Raw genomic sequence first — 20,620 nt, 5'->3', positions numbered from 1 at the left:
TAATTGAGTTTAATGTTATCTGAGGGGAGGGGATGTGTGGGCTGAACCATGTATGTGATTGGTTATTTTATGCCTCCCCCTGGGTGTGGCCTGTATGTGGATTAGTGTAATAAAAGCCAGGCTGGATGAGCCAGTCCAGAGTTCCTGTTTTACCCTCAAAGTGATGTGTCGTCTCATTATTGGGGGAAGGATTTATTGTATGCTGTTCCAGTTGACTGCTAGGAGTACAAGCCTATTCGTATGGTTCCTATTCCATGGTCTACAGCATTCATACGCTTGGGAGAATTTAAAGGTTTCTCAGATTCGGTGATTATGGTGTCTTCCAGAGTGCTTGGAGTCCTCAGGAAGCACTAGGAGCATCCATTAACGGAGGTACCAAGTCGGGGTGCCAGGCGATCCGTTACACTGGAGAATCAAGTCTAAATAATAAGACACATTGATACTTATAAACTAGCAGTTAGCGGCACAAGCAGTTATTATTTATAAAATATTTTACCAGGAAAGATACATTGAGATTTCTCTTGTTTTCAAGTATGTCCTGGGTCCACAAAACATTTCATTGATACCACAGGGTACAATAAAATACAAAAACAATATTAATACACAATATACAAAATTTAACATAGAACAGGTAGGAAATATATAATCAACCATGACACATGCATTCTGTTAAGGTATGTAGAGAGGGATCTCTTAAAGGACTTTAGGCTTGGGGAAGAAATTAAAGTGTGCGGGAGGTCGTTCCACAATTGCAGCGCTCTGTAGGAGATGGAGGATCGGGTCACTTTCTTTTTGTGTTGAGTTAGACTAAATAAAGTGCTGAGCATTCTGCTCAGGTAGGGAGGGAGCTTCCCAGTGATATTGGGTGATAGTTAGAAACCAAAGTAGTGTCTCCACTTTTACGGATAGGCACTACTCTTGCAGTCTTCCAAAGTTTGGGTATGTATCCAGACACCAAGGATTCGTTAATTAGGGTTGCGACAGGTTTAGCAATTGTCGGCGCACTGAGCTTCAAAAGCATTGCAGTGGCGGATCCAGGAGGGGTGCATTGAGATTCTCCCCTGCCGGATAATGCAGGGCTGGCATTGTCCAAGTGCCAGCCCTGCAATGTGCCTGCGGACTGGGGAGGGAGATCTCCCTCCCCGGTCTGCAGGCATTTTGCTGACAGCGAGCAGGGGAGGGAGAGGGAGAGAGGACCCGGGAGCTCTTACCTGCAGCTCCTCCGGGTCCTCCTCTCACGAGTATGGCGCGTTGAGAGTGAGCTCTAGCCCTGAAACGCGGGCTAGAGTTCTCTTTTACCACAGGGACCACCTGGGATTCACCATGGACCACCAGGGATTCAGAAACGTCCTCCCTCCTCCCTCAGTAAAGGTAAGAAAGGAGGGGGGACATATTTACATATAAAATATATTTATTTTAATTACATTTTTTTTTAAAAAGTCTCCCTACCCTCCTCCCCCCCCATACAAACACTGCCCCCATACACACACTACACACACTACACACATTGTCCCACAAACACTGCCACCATACACACACTACACAAACTACACACACTGCCCCACAAACACTGCCCCCATACACACACTACACACACTGCCCCACAAACACTGCCCCCATACACACATTACACACACTGCCCCATAAACACTGCCCCCCATACACACACTACACACACTACACACACTGCCCCACAAACACTGCCCCCATACACACACTACACACACTGCCCCACAAACACTGCACCCATACACACACTACACACACTACGCACACTGCCCCGCAAACACCGCACCCATACACACACTACACACACTGCCCCACAAACACTGTCTACATACACACATTGCCCCACAAACACTGCCCCATACACACACTACACACACTGCCCCACAAACACTGCCCCCATACACACACTGCACACACTGCCCCACAAACACTGCCCCCATACACACACTACACACACTGCTCCACACACACTGCCCCCATACACACACTACAAACACTGCCCCATACACACACTGCTCCACAAACACTGCCCCCATACACACACTACACACACTGCCCCACAAACACTGCACCCATACACACACTACACACACTGCCCCACAAACACTGCCCCCCATACACACACTGCCCCACAAACACTGCCCCCATACACACACTACACACATTACACACACTGCCCCACAGACACTGCCCCCATCCACACACTACACACACTGCCCCACAAACACTGTCCCCATACTCACACTGCCCCACAAACACTGCCCCCATACACACACTACACACACTGCCCCCATACACACACTGCCCCACAAACACTGCCCCCCATACGCAAACTACACACACTGCCCCACAAACACTGTCCCCATACACACACTGCCCCACAAACACTGCCCCCATACACACACTACACACACTGCCCCATACACACTGCACACCCATACACACACACTGCCCCACAAACACTGCCCCCATACACACACTACACACACTGCCCCACAAACACTGCCCCCCATAAACACACTGCCCCACAAACACTGCCCCCCATACAAACACTGCCCCAAACACACACACACTGCAACTCTCACACACACTGCCACCCTCACACACACACACACACACTGCAGCTCTCTCACACACACTGTCCCACACATACACTGCCCCCTAACACACACTGCAACCCTGACCTACACTGCCGTCCTCACGCACTCGCACACACACTTCAACGCTCACACACACACACTGCACCTTTCACACACACTTCACCCCTAACACATACCACTGCTCCTATGCCCTATATCCCAGCAGACCCCAGGTAAGTTGTCAAACTGTTCTTAAACGGTTTGACTACTTACTCTGGGATGGGATCCTGGCACTACTGGCGCCATAACTACTACACTGAGCTGTAGTGGTTATTGTGCCTGGATTATTTCTTTAAATAATCTACAAGTGCCCCTCCCGAGATCAGGCTCTGGATCCGCCACTGCAGCATTGCTGGGATTTGATCAGGTCCACACTGGTTTTTCATTTTTAGATTATTAAGGTTTTTTAATTACACTTATAGGTACAGGTCTAAAAATAAACTTGTCTATATTGGGTCTTTGCAAATTTAGTGGGGCCTGATTCACATTTGTAGTTTCAGGATGTGTGTCATTTATTAGCTTGGCAATCAGGGTAGTGGAGCATCCAACAAAATAAGTGTTAAAGGCATTTGCTACATCTAAGGGAAGTTGCAGGGTTTGGTTATCCACTTTGACAGTGGAGAGTTGGGAGTGGATTGGGGGAGTTTGTAATTTATTTCTGACTTTCCAAAAGATTATAGGGTTTGATAGGTTATTGTTCAGATTTTCACAGAAATTTTGGGCCTTGGCCAATTTTGTTTGTTTTGTGCATATATTTCGCCATTGTCTATATGCACAGTGATCATTTATAGAGCCAGTACACTTGAACTTTGACCACAATGAATCCCGAAACTGGTACATTTGGATGAGGTCAGCTGTGATCCAGTTCATATGTGCTTCTTTGAAATAATTTAACAGCACAGTCTAGATCTGGGATAATATTTAATCTGTGCCATGGGAGGTTCTTGATGTCATTAAGAAAGGATTCAAGATTACATTTTTTGAAGGACCTGGTGATTTTAACCTTGGGAGAGGATTTGGTAGCCTTTATTTTGCGCACGCAGTACACTAAACAGTGATCACTTAAACTGTTAGGAGAACACCGGCCTCCTAGATTCTATCAGGAGAAGTGGAGAGAATCCAATCAAGCAAGGTATGGTTATGGCTTTTAATGTTTATGCGAGTTGGGGAGGAGATTACCGTATATACTCGAGTATAAGCCGACCCGAATATAAGCCGAGGCCCCTAATTTTACCCCAAAAAACTGGGAAAACTTATTGACTCGAGTATAAGACTAGGGTGGGAAATGCAGCAGCTACTGGTAAATTTCTAAATAAAATTAGATCCTAAAAAAAATATATTAATTGAATATTTATTTACAGTGTGTGTATAATGAATGCAGTGTGTGTATAATGAATGCAGTGTGTGTGTATGAATGCAGCGTGTGTATATGAATGCAGCGTGTGTATGAGTGCAGCGTGTGTATGAGTGCAGCGTGTGTATGAGTGCAGCGTGTGTATGAGTGCGTGTGTATGTGTGCAGTGTGTGTGTATGAATGCAGTGTGTGTGTATGAGTGCAGTGTGTATATGAGTGCAGTGTATGTGTGCAGTGTGTGTGTATGAGTGCAGTGTGTGTGTATGTGTGCAGTGTGTGTGTATGTGTACAGTGTGTGTGTATGTGTATGTGTGCAGTGTGTGTGTATGTGTGCAGTGTGTGTGTATGTATATGTGTGCAGTGTGTGTGTGTATGTGTGCAGTGTGTGTGTATGTGTGCAGTGTGTGTATGTATATGAGTGCAGTGTGTGTGTATGTGTGCAGTGTGTGTGTATGTGTATGAGTGCAGTGTGTGTGTATGTGTGCAGTGTGTGCAGTGTGTGTGTGTGTGTGTGTGTGTGTGTGTGTGTGTGTGGTGGGGGGGTGGGCAATTTTATTATTTTATTTATTATTATTTTTTATTATTTTATATTATTATTTATATTTTTTTCATTATTATTTCTTATTATTATTTTTTAATTAATTATTATTTTATTTTCGTCCCCCCTCCCTGCTTGATACATGGCAGGGAGGGGGGCTCCTTCCCTGGTGGTCCAGTGGCATTGGCAGTTCAGTGGGGGGGGGGAGAGGGGGCTGGCAGAGATCTTACTTACCCGTCCTGCAGCTCCTGTCAGCTCTCTCCTCCTCTGCGCCGTCCGTTCAGCTCTTCTGTCAGCTCACACTGTAAGTCTCGCGAGAGCCGCGGGTCTCGCGAGATTTACACTGGGAGCTGACCGAGGTGCTGAACGGACGGCGTAGAGGAGAAGGGAGCTGACAGGAGCTGCAGGACGGGTAAGTAAGATCTCTGCCAGCCCCCTCTCCCTCAGTCTGTATTATGGCAATGCAAATTGCCATAATACAGACTATTGACTCGAGTATAAGCCGAGTTCCGGTTTTTCAGCACAAAAAATGTGCTGAAAAACTCGGCTTATACTCGAGTATATACGGTAATTGTGTTAGCTGCAAAGTCTTAAACAGCGAGCAAGAACTATTATGAACACATATGTGGTCTTAAATATTTTTTTCAAAAGTCTCCATAGTGACATGCTTGAAAACGTAGAGGTGAATGGGGGTAACTGATGTAAGGCACATGCACTTACTTGAACTTCTCTCTTTTTGTCACCACCATATTTATTTTCAGCTTAATCTTAAGCTTCATCGGCCAGGAAACACATCTTTGATGTCACTTGGATGAAAATTTTAAATGACTATATGATAGGCAGCCCGTGAGAAGATGCTTGGTTCTGTCAGCCATAGCCAGTGAAAATGACAAGATGTGGTAGTTGAAGCTGTTTGAATATCCACATTTTTCACAAAACTATAATGCCTACTTTGTGTTAGATCTTATATTGTTGAATTACAACAAATTCTTTCTTAAAAAATATTCTATATTTAGAATAGATTATTGACAGTAGGCTATGGAGGCTCTCCCCTGGTTTCCTGACAAACCACTTTTCAGTGGTTTGATAAAAACTACAAGTCACCCAGGCACTAGCCATATTGTTATTGCAGAATTGAGGCTTTTGCATTTACAATACCAATTCTATATTTGGACAGCAGTGATAATAATAGTGAATGTGTCAGCAGAAGTGTAAATTGCAGAATAACAATGTCAGGCGAGAGGCCACGACACTTATTCCTGGGGGTCCCAGGCTTTATGTCAAACCACTTAAAAAAAGTTCAGAGAATAGAGTACGTTAGGGTAGCAACATCATTCATGTGACAACCTACCGGTTGGTTTTCTTGGAGAGATACTCAGCTGCAGTGGAATTGTATTTATTATTTATAAAATATTTTACCAGGAACGATACATTAAAATTTCTCTTGTTTTAAAGTATGTCCTGTGAATGACAACCTCTTGCACACAAGACCTTCCCATGTGCCTGTGAGTAATATGGGAATCTTGTGGATCTATGAGGGTATGGGTGCCTTTATATACAGAGGAAGCAAAGAAGCCAGAAAGGAGCAGCCAGCAGCGGTGTCAGATGGTCCAATGGTCAAGGCTGGCAGCAAAAGAGCAAAGTCAAGAGTCAAGCCAAAGGTCACAAGCTAGGATATCCACAAACTAGGAGCAAAATAGCATAGGTCAATGGTCAGAGACAAGAAGCATGGTCAGTGTCAAAGCCAAAGGTCAGAAGCCGAGAAGTTTACCAGGAATCAGGAACCAGGATCAGGAAGAGGAATCAGGATCCAGGAACAAGTATCAGGAACCAAGACCAGGAACAAGAATCAGAAACCCGGATGCTAGGAGAATGGGGCAAGCTTCAGAACAGCCAAACACCAACCAAGTGCAGTGCTTGGATTTCTATAAGTACAGCAATTCAGGTGACTGCCCGCCCCCCTCCTCCCCCCCCCCACCCCAGTAACTATAAAGGATTGGATGGGAATGGGCATCAGCTTGGCTATTACACAGTCCCTCCCCTCTGTCTCTCCAGTCCCTTGTCTCTGTCTCTCCAGTCCCTCCTTCCCCCTAGCCCTATCCCCCGATCTTCTCCGAACACTGCTGCGACTGCTAAGCGGAGGCTGGTGCTGATTGTGGACACCAGAGCCAGGAAGGAGGATAGAAGGAGGGGGCTCCCTGAGCCCTGGAAAGGTGCCCCTACGACACCACTGGTGCCTATGGACAGGTAAATGCCATTAGTCACATTGCAATTCATCATTTTTGATGAGTATGCTGAGCAGAATTGATTGTACTGTATATAGTGATAGTACAATTTGTGCCTGTGCTTATATGGCGCTATGATTAACTGAACATTCTTTGTTGTTCTGTTTCTGATTTAATGAACTTCTATTAGTGTTGGAATGAACACTGGTAAAAAAGCAGGCATCAAACAAAACTGTCAGTAGTAATCAGACAAGATGGCTTAGGTGTATTTTAGTTTATAGCTACATACACTTGTAACTGTAGCGGTACTTACCTTATCCGGGGGCCGGACGCGGTCCTCTCTTCAAGCCGCGCGCGGTCCTGCGGCTGCACGAGCCGCGCGCGGCTCGTCCGACTGTTCAGACAGGAAGGCGGGCAGTGACCGCGAGAAGCGGTCACGTGTCCCGCCTGCAGCTAAGAGCGCGCCGCGAATCTCGGGCGCGCTCTTAAAGAGACAGTGGGAGCCTAAATTGCAAAAAGGCTCCCATTGGCTCCTGTCATGCCAATCACCCCATACACTTACCTGTTGGGGGAGTGGAAATGACAGGAGCCAATCACATTAGTTTGAAGGCTACTTATACTTACCCTTTTCCCTTAGTTCCTTGCCCTATCGTGGTTTCTGCTACAGTTCCCTTTAGTGCTTGTTGTGTTCAGTTGTGTTTCTCCGTATTTGACCTTGGCTTTGTATTCTGACTTCGTTTTCGCTTTATTCTATTCTGTACTGTTTGCCGGCTTGCTGATTCCTGTGTACCAGTCCCCGGCTAGTTTTCGTTTACGCTGTCTCTTTGTGCCCTTGACCTCGGATCGTTCCTGACTCTGTCTTATCCTATTACGTCGAGTCCGGCCACTCTAAGGTCCGGTAGACGTATCTCTCCTCTGTACTGTCTTCTGTTAGGCTGGATCCTGCGTGTAGGGGTATATACTCGTTACATTACGATAGGGCCATGGACCCCGCAGATTTAGCTCAACAGATGGCGACCCATGAGGCTAGATTTGTAGAGCAGGATCACCGTATGGATCAAATAGCTCAGGCTCTCCAGACGCTCTTAGCTAGAACCATTCCAGCAACCGCACCTAACCCTCCTGCACCCCTGCTTCCTGAAGTATCGACTATGCCTAACGCTACAGCACATTTAACGCCTCCTCCTAGGTATGGAGGGGATTCTAAGACATGCAGAGGGTTCATTAACCAAATAGAGTTTCATTTTGAAATGTATCCACGTTCATTTCCCACAGAGAGGTCTAAAGTTGGGTTCTTTATGCACCAACTTACCGACAAAGCACTTGAATGGGCAAACCCTATTTGGGAGGCTAATGGACCTATGGTGCATAACTTTCACAGTTTCCTAACAGCTTTTCGCAGAACTTTTGATACTATGAAAAGGTCTAAGAATGCCGCTAGAGCATTAATGAGGGTTAAACAGGGTTCTAGGTCTGTGGCTGATTACGCTATACAGTTTCGTACCCTTGCCTCACAGGTCGATTGGACCAATAATGGGTTAACTACGGCCTTCATGGAAGGTTTATCAGACTCTATATTGGATGAGGTAGCAGCTAAGGAGCTTCCTATTGCCTTAGAGGACCTTATTGACTACCTCATCGATATAGATAATAGGATTCGTGACAGGCTCTATACTAAGAACAGGAATAGACGTTTTGTTACACCTATTCAACCCAGAGTTAATATACCGGAGAGTGTTAAAGTATCTGAAGAGGAACCTATGCAATTAGGGGTTGCCAAACTCTCAGATACTGAGAAATTACATAGGAGAAGGGAGGGACTCTGCCTATATTGTGGTAAGAGAGACCATATGGTAAAGGAGTGTCCTCTGCTCCCGGAAAACTCTCGCACCTAAGACCTTATAGGGGACTGGCCTTGGGTGTGATTTCTAAGTCTCCTACATTGCCTCCTAACCGACTGCTTCTCCCTGTTTCTTTACATATGGGAGAGAGTTGTATAGTTGAAAACATAGACGCCCTGGTTGATTCTGGGGCAGCCGAGAACTTTATAGACTCTGGTTTTGTAAAGAGAAACAATATTCCCATCAGAGAGAAGGAGATACCCTTGGCCGTTGAGGCCATAGATGGTAGACCATTGATATCTCCTGTTGTTACTCACGAGACTGCACCGCTACACATGTACACAGGGGTTCTACACTATGAAACCATTCGGTTCCAGGTCATCACCTCTCCCTCTTCACAGTTGGTGTTAGGGTATCCATGGTTACGTGCCCACAATCCCATTTTTGACTGGGAGACAGGGCAGATAAAATCATGGAGTGAAGCCTGCCATGAGTCATGTACTATTGAAGTCACGCCTGTGAATTCTATTAACGTTCCTACTGTTCCTCCTTTATCTACGACAATACCCTCTCAGTATTTAACTTTAAAGACTGTCTTTGATAAAAGAGAGGCTGACAAATTACCGCCTCACAGACCCTACGATTGTGCTATTGATTTGTTGCCTGGTACTATACCTCCTAACGGCAGCGTGTACCCCCTATCGGTTCAAGAAAACCGTGTCATGGAGGAGTACATTAAAGAGTCATTAGACAAGGGATTTATTAGAAGATCCTCTTCTCCGGCTGGAGCGGGGTTCTTCTTTGTATCAAAGAAAGAAGGTGATTTAAGACCTTGCATTGATTATAGAGGTCTTAACAAGATCACCATCAAAAATGCTTACCCTATACCTCTAATAACAGAATTGTTTGACAGGCTCAAACATGCTACGGTATTCACCAAATTAGATCTTAGAGGAGCATACAATTTGATACGTATTAAAAAGGACCACGAATGGAAGACAGCCTTTAACACTCGGTCAGGTCATTATGAGTATACCGTCATGCCATTTGGGCTTTGCAATGCCCCAGCAGTGTTCCAAGAATTTATTAATGATGTCTTAAGGGACTTTATTCACTCATTTGTTATTGTGTACTTGGATGACATTTTAATATATTCTACTGACATTCACGCTCATCACAGACATGTTACAACAGTTCTGAAGACCCTTCTTGCTAATGGTCTTTATTGCAAATTAGAAAAATGTCTATTCGACCAGTCCGAGGTCCAGTTTTTAGGGTATTTGATTTCCGCCGAGGGTTTTCGGATGGATCCCCAGAAGCTCGCTGCAGTCATAGAATGGCCTCTGCCGCAAGGTCTGAAAGCCATCCAGCGTTTTCTGGGTTTCTCTAATTATTATAGACGTTTTATCAAAGGTTTTTCGTCTATAGTAGCGCCTATTACTCGTATGACTAAAAAGGATGGCAATACACGTGTCTGGTCTACTGAGGCACTTCAGGCTTTTGACTTTCTTAAAACTACGTTCGCCTCTGCCCCTATTTTACAGCATCCTGTCCCCTCATTGCCATATATACTTGAGGTTGATGCTTCCGATATAGGGGTAGGTGCTGTCTTATCCCAAAGAGAGTCTCCTGACAAGCCATTGCATCCTTGTGGCTTCTTTTCTAAACAAATGTCCAAGGCAGAGAGGAATTATGATGTGGGTAATCGCGAACTCCTTGCTATCATTTTAGCACTCAAAGAATGGAGACATTTGCTAGAAGGAACTAAGGATCCTATTCTCATATTTACAGATCATAAGAACCTATCCTACCTTAGCGAAGCTAAAAGATTGTCTTCAAGGCAGGCTAGGTGGTCACTGTTCTTGTCTCATTTTAATTATATAATCACCTATAGGCCAGGTGACCGGAACACCAAAGCGGACGCTCTGTCCAGACAATTCGAGACTATTGACAAACAGGAGATTGATGTCACTCCTGTCATTCCCCCAGACAGGATAATAGCAACTACTATATTGTCTATTTCCTCGTCCCTCTTGCAGGCCATACAAGCGAAACAAGGCATGGCACCCAGCGAGAGGCCTAATGATAAATTGTTCGTTGACATTCCCGAGAGACGGGATATTCTGTCACTTTATCACGATACTAAGACTGCTGGACATCCTGGTATTTCCAAAACAGTGTCAGCCGTTTCTCGGTATTTCTGGTGGGATACCTTACGTAAGGATGTTACTGACTATATAAGTGCTTGTACTACTTGTGCATGTATGAAAACCTCTCGTAGAGTTCCTTGTGGGCTGTTGCATCCGTTGCCCATTCCCGAGAGACCTTGGTCTAATCTATCAATGGATTTTATTGTTGAATTACCCCCTTCGAATGGTAACACAGTCATCCTAATGATAGTAGATCGGTTTTCCAAAATGGCTCACTTTGTGTCTCTTCGCAAGTTGCCCACTTCCAAGGAATTGGCTCTTATCTTCGCTAGAGAAGTGTTTTGATTACATGGTATTCCCTTATCTATTGTATCCGATAGGGGTAGCCAATTTATTTCCAGGTTCTGGAAAGCCTTTTGTTCGGAGATGGGTATTTCCCTCTCATTTTCTTCCGCTTACCATCCCCAGTCTAATGGAGCTGCTGAACGTGCCAACCAGTCTCTTGAGCAGTACCTCCGTTGTTTTGTGTCTCACCATCAGGACAATTGGTCTGACCTGCTTCCTTGGGCTGAATTTGCTCGGAATAATGCCACTCATGATTCTTCCGGCAAAAGCCCTTTTTACGTTGTCTATGGCCAGCATCCCGTTGTTCTTCCGGCTGCATTCTCCTCTCAGGGCATGCCAGTTCTGGATGAGCATTTGGCTGGTTTGCGTAATATTTGGGAGCAGGTTCAGCGTTCTTTGGTGGACTCTGCTGCCCGCCAGAAGGCTCAGGCTGACAAGCATCGCAGAGCGGCTCCTTCCTATGTTGTGGGGGACAGGGTTTTGCTTTCCACACGGAATATTCGCCTCCGGGTGCCTTCTATGAAATTGGCTCCCCGCTTCATTGGTCCTTATCGCATTATACATAAGGTTAATCCCGTTTCTTATGCCTTGGGTCTGCCTAAGAATCTGCGTATACCCAATGTATTTCACACCTCTTTGTTGAAGCCTTACGTACGCAACCGCTATACCCGGCATACTCCCCCTCCCCCTCCTGTCTCTGTGGAGGGTCATGAGGAGTTCGAAGTATCTGCTGTTATTGACTCTCGTTTTCTTAGGGGTCGGCTTCAGTACTTGGTACATTGGAAGGGTTATGGGCCTGAGGAGCGCAGTTGGATTTCTGCGGATGCTGTTCATGCTCCCCGCCTTGTACGTTCTTTCCATTCGCGTTTTCCTGCCAGGCCTGGTCCTGCCCGCCCGGAGGGCGTGTCCTCAGGGGGGGGTACTGTAGCGGTACTTACCTTATCCGGGGGCCGGACGCGGTCCTCTCTTCAAGCCGCGCGCGGTCCTGCGGCTGCAGGCTGGCAGCAAAAGAGCAAAGTCAAGAGTCAAGCCAAAGGTCACAAGCTAGGATATCCACAAACTAGGAGCAAAATAGCATAGGTCAATGGTCAGAGACAAGAAGCATGGTCAGTGTCAAAGCCAAAGGTCAGAAGCCGAGAAGTTTACCAGGAATCAGGAACCAGGATCAGGAAGAGGAATCAGGATCCAGGAACAAGTATCAGGAACCAAGACCAGGAACAAGAATCAGAAACCCGGATGCTAGGAGAATGGGGCAAGCTTCAGAACAGCCAAACACCAACCAAGTGCAGTGCTTGGATTTCTATAAGTACAGCAATTCAGGTGACTGCCCGTCCCCCTCCTCCCCCCCCCCACCCCAGTAACTATAAAGGATTGGATGGGAATGGGCATCAGCTTGGCTATTACACAGTCCCTCCCCTCTGTCTCTCCAGTCCCTTGTCTCTGTCTCTCCAGTCCCTCCTTCCCCCTAGCCCTATCCCCCGATCTTCTCCGAACACAGCTGCGACTGCTAAGCGGAGGCTGGTGCTGATTGTGGACACCAGAGCCAGGAAGGAGGATAGAAGGAGGGGGCTCCCTGAGCCCTGGAAAGGTGCCCCTACGACACCACTGGTGCCTATGGACAGGTAAATGCCATTAGTCACATTGCAATTCATCATTTTTGATGAGTATGCTTAGCAGAATTGATTGTACTGTATATAGTGATAGTACAATTTGTGCCTGTGCTTATATGGCGCTATGATTAACTGAACATTCTTTGTTGTTCTGTTTCTGATTTAATGAACTTCTATTAGTGTTGGAATGAACACTGGTAAAAAAGCAGGCATCAAACAAAACTGTCAGTAGTAATCAGACAAGATGGCTTAGGTGTATTTTAGTTTATAGCTACATACACTTGTAACTGTAGCGGTACTTACCTTATCCGGGGGCCGGACGCGGTCCTCTCTTCAAGCCGCGCGCGGTCCTGCGGCTGCACGAGCCGCGCGCGGCTCGTCCGACTGTTCAGACAGGAAGGCGGGCAGTGACCGCGAGAAGCGGTCACGTGTCCCGCCTGCAGCTAAGAGCGCGCCGCGAATCTCGGGCGCGCTCTTAAAGAGACAGTGGGAGCCTAAATTGCAAAAAGGCTCCCATTGGCTCCTGTCATGCCAATCACCCCATACACTTACCTGTTGGGGGAGTGGAAGTGACAGGAGCCAATCACATTAGTTTGAAGGCTACTTATACTTACCCTTTTCCCTTAGTTCCTTGCCCTATCGTGGTTTCTGCTACAGTTCCCTTTAGTGCTTGTTGTGTTCAGTTGTGTTTCTCCGTATTTGACCTTGGCTTTGTATTCTGACTTCGTTTTCGCTTTATTCTATTCTGTACTGTTTGCCGGCTTGCTGATTCCTGTGTACCAGTCCCCGGCTAGTTTTCGTTTACGCTGTCTCTTTGTGCCCTTGACCTCGGATCGTTCCTGACTCTGTCTTATCCTATTACGTCGAGTCCGGCCACTCTAAGGTCCGGTAGACGTATCTCTCCTCTGTACTGTCTTCTGTTAGGCTGGATCCTGCGTGTAGGGGTATATACTCGTTACAGTAACAGCCCCACCTACTGCCCATTCAAAATATACATTCATGTATGATAAATACTATTGATACTCTAGCACCGCTTCTCTGTCAAAGTAGATTATAATGTTTTCATCATAAACCATAATATATGTCCATTTGTAAAATTGATCCTTGGAACATAGGCGTTGGACTGCTTTACTCCATGAGAGCATTGTTTTTTATTCATCTTTTAATCTATGCTTTTACAGTCTGTTCAGACTGTAGATGTATGTGAATGTAGAAATGTCTTTCAAAGTTAAAAAGAAACCCACTCCCTTCCTGTCACTAAGTAGGTAGGGTTAATTTTCATTATATTTTGATCTTGGGACCCATTTAGGGGAGGGTGGAGGTATATTTATTGACGAAAGTAGAAAGGGGCATGATGACCACTGGCCAAGCCTCTATAGAGGTGGGGGAATAAACACTTGTGAGGAAACTGGGCATTTGTTGGCCTTGTATCAGGACACATTACTTTGTATAAGGACAGAGGTATTAGCTCAACAGGACTAGGCCTATCTATGCCTACAAGCATGGAGTAGTTAATGAATATATACAGGCTATGGAGACTACGGATCCCGTTGTCCACCTCATATCTAATACCTTTCCATCCCAATGGGTAGGAAAAGAGGGTGGAGGAGGTAATCTGTGCCAAGACAAACTATCTTCAATCTTGTATTAAATGTTGTAGAGAAAGAGGGAGAAAATTCACCATGCCCCCTGGTTCTCTGAAGGCTATGCACTTGGCTGTCTCCAGTTATTAGGGTTTATGAAAAAAGAGGGACTTTTGCAGGTTCCCACTGGATTCTGAAGGTTCTCCAGCAATGTTTTTCACTATATTTGTTTGCAGGAGATGTGTTGTGAGTGCTGCAGATGATAAAATTAATCAAGTCAAATGTTTTTTGTTTTAATTATTTTCTATATAGCTTTAAGTAAGGTACTATTGCAGTGAAGCCAAATTAATGTTCCATCATGGCAAGGATATGGCAGTTTGTTTACACACTATTATGACTTCCAGTAATCATCTTAATATTCACCCATTGTTTCTTTTAGTGGTTACAAATAAAAAGATTATTCTGGTTGTATTGTACCATTCTATGTTTTCTGTATCCTTATATTCTGTGTTAACTACAGCATAGAGTGACATCTGCTCTTTGCAGCAATACTAAGACGGGTAAAGGGATACCTTAGGTACCAAAACAACGTTGGCTTAACAAAGCAGTTTTAGTGTATAGATAATGCCCCTGTAGTCTCACTCTCACAATTTTCTGGCATTTATGAATTAAATCACTTTTGTTTTTGTATATGCAACCTTAGCCACACCTCCCCTGGCTGTAAATTACACAGCCTCATTGTCAAAATATCAAGATATTAGATATTTGTTTTGTTATCTCTTGCTCTGTTAATTGAACTTTAATGACACACAAAAGGCTGTGGACTGTAAATGGACTATGTAATAAGGAAGGTTTACATTTTAGATCTGCTTTTACATGTGTATAGAGTCTGTGAAGGTCACATGCAGGGGAGGTAAGGCTAGTCTGCATAAGCAAAGTGAATTCCTAGATGTTAGAGAATTGATCAGTGAGACTTTTATCTCCATTAAGAAAGAGAGAGAGAAAGAAATAGATACAGAGAAGTGTGCGTTTGTTTGCAGTTAACTTTTCCTTACTATCTATTTTTTTTATCGGAATTTGTACCATGAAACTGTGGAAAAAGAAAATATATTTAATGACTATAATTATGTACAATCAATTTCCTGTTTTGACCTGGCATGACTTAATGTGTTGTTGTGGACACAAATACACATTTTAGTAGTGACATCTGCTGGTAAGTGGTGAATATTACTCCACATCCACATTATTCTTTTATCGTCCACTAAACTCTCACAACAGTTGCCATAGGAACCAAAGAAAATCTGGGAGGACAGCCTTTCATAATAATCATAGCTCCTCTTGGGAGCATATTTCAGTGCAGTTTTCTATTAGTATAATGATATAATCAGCTATTTTAAAATGTTTTGTTTATCTTTCTTAAATAGTGAAACATATTATCGTAATAACTTTCTGAGGGGGATTTGCCCCACCCCCATCTCTCCTGGTTACTACACCCATGATAATAATACACGTTTTTATCATTCATCAACTTTAAATTCACTCTTAAAACCATTCTATGAGAAGCGCTCTAACTTGCCCCTATAAGTGAACCATACAGATTCAGAAAGTACCAAACTCCTTTGCCTGACTCTTACAAATCCTTGCACTATCGCCGTATTTTTTCTGCAAATGATTTAATATGATCATTTTCACACTCAAAGTAGGCCCCACATCTTCTTTAGCACCTTCTAGTGTTTTTTTAACCAGCACTACATAACCTACTAAAGTCTTGGGATATTGTTATTATTGACATGTATATACAGTTGTGCTCAAAAGTTTGCATACCCTGGCAGAAATTGTGACATTTTGGCATTGATTTTGAAAATATGACTGTTCACGCAAAATATTTATTTTATTAAAGGATAGTGATCCTATGAAGCCATTTATTATCACATAGTTGTTTGGCTCCTTTATATATCATAGTCAGGCCCGGGATCGGCCATCGGGCATACCGGGTAAATGCCCGGTGGGCCGCGATGGTCATGGGCCGAGGCTGGCAGGGGAGATCAGTTCCACAGGATCTCCCCGGATGGCCCATACAGGGCCCGCGCTATCAAAGCGCCGGTCCTGCTGTGTGCCTTCGTGGGCTGGTGGGGAGACATGGTGCCATTGGCTGGGGAGGGAGGGAGAAAAGGACCCGGTGGAGCTCTACCCTGCAGCTCCGCCGTGTTCCTCTTGCGAGGTCGGAGCATTGCCGCGGTTATCATGGCAACACTTAGATCTCGCAAGAGTGAACTCCCCCCACGAACTACAGGGTAGAGTTCACTCACCACTAGGACCACCATGGACTATAGATAAGAAGATTGTGAAGTACCATTATAACAATTAAATAGGAAAGTGCTTGCCTACAGGTATCAATTGGTTAAAACATAACATTTAATAAATTTGTTTAAAAGCCTGCCTTCGATAATCAGCAAATAAACCAAAAATTATTATTAAATTATAAAACTATTAATAGTGTAGAACAAAGGACATATAGAAAAATGTATAAAGAAAATAAAAAGAGGACTATTGTAGAATAATCTTAATTATTACTGAGATTACAGCATGAGTCCAAGTATAAGTAATTAGTAGTGTACATTCAGAAATGCCAGTGAAAATGAAGCTGGCAATTATAAGAGACACAAAGTATCAATAGAGTCAAATATAACCACTAACTATAGTTAGTGCCCCCCTACAGCGTGGTAATCTACAGCGTGGTAATGTCGCCGTGGTAATGGCGCAGCCCTGCGGTGTTTAGAGCCAGCCACTTAAGGTAGGCATAGAACGTCCTCCTTCCTTAAAGGGTTAAAAGAAAACACAGTGCAAGCATGTTATTATATTTGCTTGCGCTGCGCAGAACAAATACAGGGCCTTTTATCACGCTAGAGCTCTTCAGCAGGGCTCTGCACATTGAACCAACATGCTCACTTTGAGAGGGGGCGTGCTTGTCATTAGTAATGACAAAACACACCCTCTCTGTCCCCGTCCCCTTCTCAGGAGGTGGGGGGGAGGGCGCTGTGATTGAAAAATGCCCGGGACTAATTTTTTTCCCAGTCCGGCCCTGATCATAATGATAACAGAAATCACTCAAATGGCCCTGATCAAAAGTTTACATATCCTTGAATGTGTGGCATTGTTACAGACACACAAGGTGACATACACAGGTTAAAATGGCAATTAAAGGTTAATTTCCCACACCTGTGGCTTTTTAAATTGCAATTATTGTCTGTGTATAAATAGTTAATGAGTTTGTTAGCTTCCAAGTGGGTGCCCTGAGCAGGCTAGATACTGAGCCATGGGGAGCAGTCTCCTGACCTTAATATCAACGAGCCACTCTGGCGAGATCTCAAACGTGCGGTTCATGCAGGAAGACAGAAGACAATGCATGACCTGGAGGCATTTTGCAGAACCCTGCTTGAGCATACTTACACTGAAGATATCATTCTTTGAACAGATTCTGATCCTGCCCCACATTTTTGATGATTGGGGGTCTTTGAAGATGGGTTGGAGAATCATTGTCCTAGATGGCAACTATGTAAGAGTTGCCTATGACATAATTAATGGAATGTTTCCTTTTTTTTTTTTTATATTCTTTATTAATATTTTCTTTACAAATCAATACAAAAACCTTTCTACAAAAGCAAGCAAAAACTGGTAACATTATTATTTTTCCCTTATAGAATTTCACAACCTTTAACCCCTTAAGGACTGGACTTTTTTTTGCGATGTTGTACAATTGCGACTAGGCCTCTCTTTACACTTTTGTGGTGTTTGTGTTTAGCTGTAATTTTCCGCTCTCTCATTTACTGTTCCCATACATATTATATATCGTTTTTTTTCAGGACGAAAGGGACTTTTTTTTTACATACCATTATTTATATAATCTCATGTAATTTAATTTAATTTTTTTTTAAAAAATATGATGAAAAATTTACTTGAAAAATCTTTTACTCATCTACAAAAGCGAATGAAAAAAACTGCTACATATATATTAAAAATGTTGTCCTGAGTTTAAAAATACCCAGTGTTTACATGCTTTTTTGCTTTTTTTTTGCAAGTTATAGGGCTATAGGTACAAGTAGGATATTGCGGTTTCAAAACATACATTTTTAACATTTATCAATAGTGACATTGTAACACTATTATCTGTCCTAAATCTCTGAATAATACCCCACATGTACATATTTTTTTTTTAAAGTAGACAACCCAGTGTATTCAATATGGGGTATGTCTAGTCTTTTCTAGTAGCCACTTAGTCGAAAACATTGGCCAAAGTTAGCATTCATATTTGTTTGTGTGTGAAAAAAGTAAAAAACTAAATTGAATGCTAATTTTGGCCAGCTGCTCATGGGTGGGGACCAGTGGGAAAATTGGATTCACGGGTGGAGGCGGGGGGGGGGGGGGGGCTCTATGTCCCCACCATTTTAGTTATTTGTTTTCCCCACCATGGGGGGACAGGGGGGAACTGGGCCAGGTCCTTCCTTATTGAACTAGAGACTGGGCAGCAATAGCTGACCCCCATATTGATGTATATTTAGTTTTAAGAGCCAGTTGCTGCTTGCTGTCATTTAAAACTGGATATAAATGTATCTAATATAGAAGTGTTAGAGCTATGGTAAGAGTACATGTAAAAAGTAGCTATTTAGATCTAAGTAGCTCCTTTTTCATATTGCAACATTGTTATAGTTTTTTTATATAACTTTTGGTTACACATACTTATTGTAGCTCTCTATTACTTCTATATAAAATACTAAAATACAGTTGACATCAGCAGAGGAGAAACCTGACTCCCTGCTGAGCAACACGGGTGCAGGAACCAGGTAAGTGATTGAAAATGTTTTCTCAACTCTTTCATCGATTAGTGGCTCGGGGGGCATAGGGACACATTAGTGTTAGGCATACATCTTTGTATCTTTCTAACACTAAAGTGTTCCGTTAAGCTAACAATAAGCAAACAATTAAAATCTTTATTATCTTTATTGAACAGATCCAATCTAAATGTGCACAATAATGTATTTTTGGAAAGCAGCGACTTTCTCCATGGTGTCTTGCCATGGACACCATGCCTGTTCAGTTATCCATATAGTAGACTCATGAATAGAGATGTTAACCAGTTTCACTGATATCTTCACATGTTTAGCTGTCACTGTAGCGTTCATTATTTAGCTCTTGAGAGTTGTGTGCCCTTTGAGCCACCTTGGCTGGACAGCCACTTTTAAGGAGAGTAGCCACAGTACTGCACATCTTTTCTAACAGTGGACAGATAACTATCTTAGCTCTTTGAGATAACTTTATAGCCCTTTACAGCTTTATGCAACTCAACAATTCGTGATCACAGGTCTTGTGAGAGCTCTTTTTTGAATGGGATGCGTCACATTAAAGTGACACTGTCATGGCCAAATGTACTCTGCATGGGTTTGCTCAAAATGACGACGTAATTTAGCAGGTGCTAACAAACTGTGTGGCAATATTTTCTTGCAAAGTAAACATTGTGCTTGAGTACATTTTTTATTTCTGGCACTTGCGAATCCAAATGATAAGTAGCTGTCATTATATTTTCTTTTCTTTGTTTGAGAAGAAGATTGGGTAGCATTGTGTTCTTTTCTTTTTAACTTTGACTTGTCACTTGTCTCTGCTATTTGAGGAACAGTAGGTACAACTATTTGGGATCTGTCTTCTTGATTTCTTGTTGTATCTTTTTTTCTCAGTTTCTATAAGTGACAAATAGTTAGAAGTAGTAATATTTTTTCTCTTGATAGTTCTTTGTTTTAACCTGATGTCCAAATTCATGGTTGCTGGTTGGTAAAATGAAAAAAAAACAAAAAACACTTCTCTAAAAAAAATCAGATTTCACTACCTGGCTGCAATGGATGCTGTTTCTTATAAAGCTCTTACAAAGAACTTAATGTAAGCAGGATTGTTAGTCAGTCTTGGAGCAAAAAGATTAGCACGTTAAAATAGATCTGACTGAAAAGGATGTTTTATAAAGCACTAAGAACTTAACTATAAGCAGGATTTTGAGAAAGTCTTGGAGTGTAAAAAACACTTTAGTGCAGATTGCACTACCAGACTGCAAAATATGCTGTTTAACCCTTTAAGACCAGAGGGTGTACTATTACGCCCTATTTTAAGCGGCTCTAAATGCCGCCGGGCGTAATAATACGCCCTCTGTTTTTTTTAACTTACACGGTCGCCGGCGATCCCACGCCGGCGATCGCGGTTAGGGGGCCCCCCGTGGCACGTCGGTCCTCCTGGGGGACGCCCCCGGCCATGTGAGAGTGAGGTCCTTGTGAGGGTGGACTGAT

Source organism: Pelobates fuscus, chromosome 2, assembly GCF_036172605.1.
Source record: "Pelobates fuscus isolate aPelFus1 chromosome 2, aPelFus1.pri, whole genome shotgun sequence".
In the NCBI taxonomy this organism is placed as follows: domain Eukaryota; kingdom Metazoa; phylum Chordata; class Amphibia; order Anura; family Pelobatidae; genus Pelobates; species Pelobates fuscus.
The sequence above is the reverse complement of the archived record's forward strand: the minus strand, read 5'-3'. Positions refer to the sequence as shown.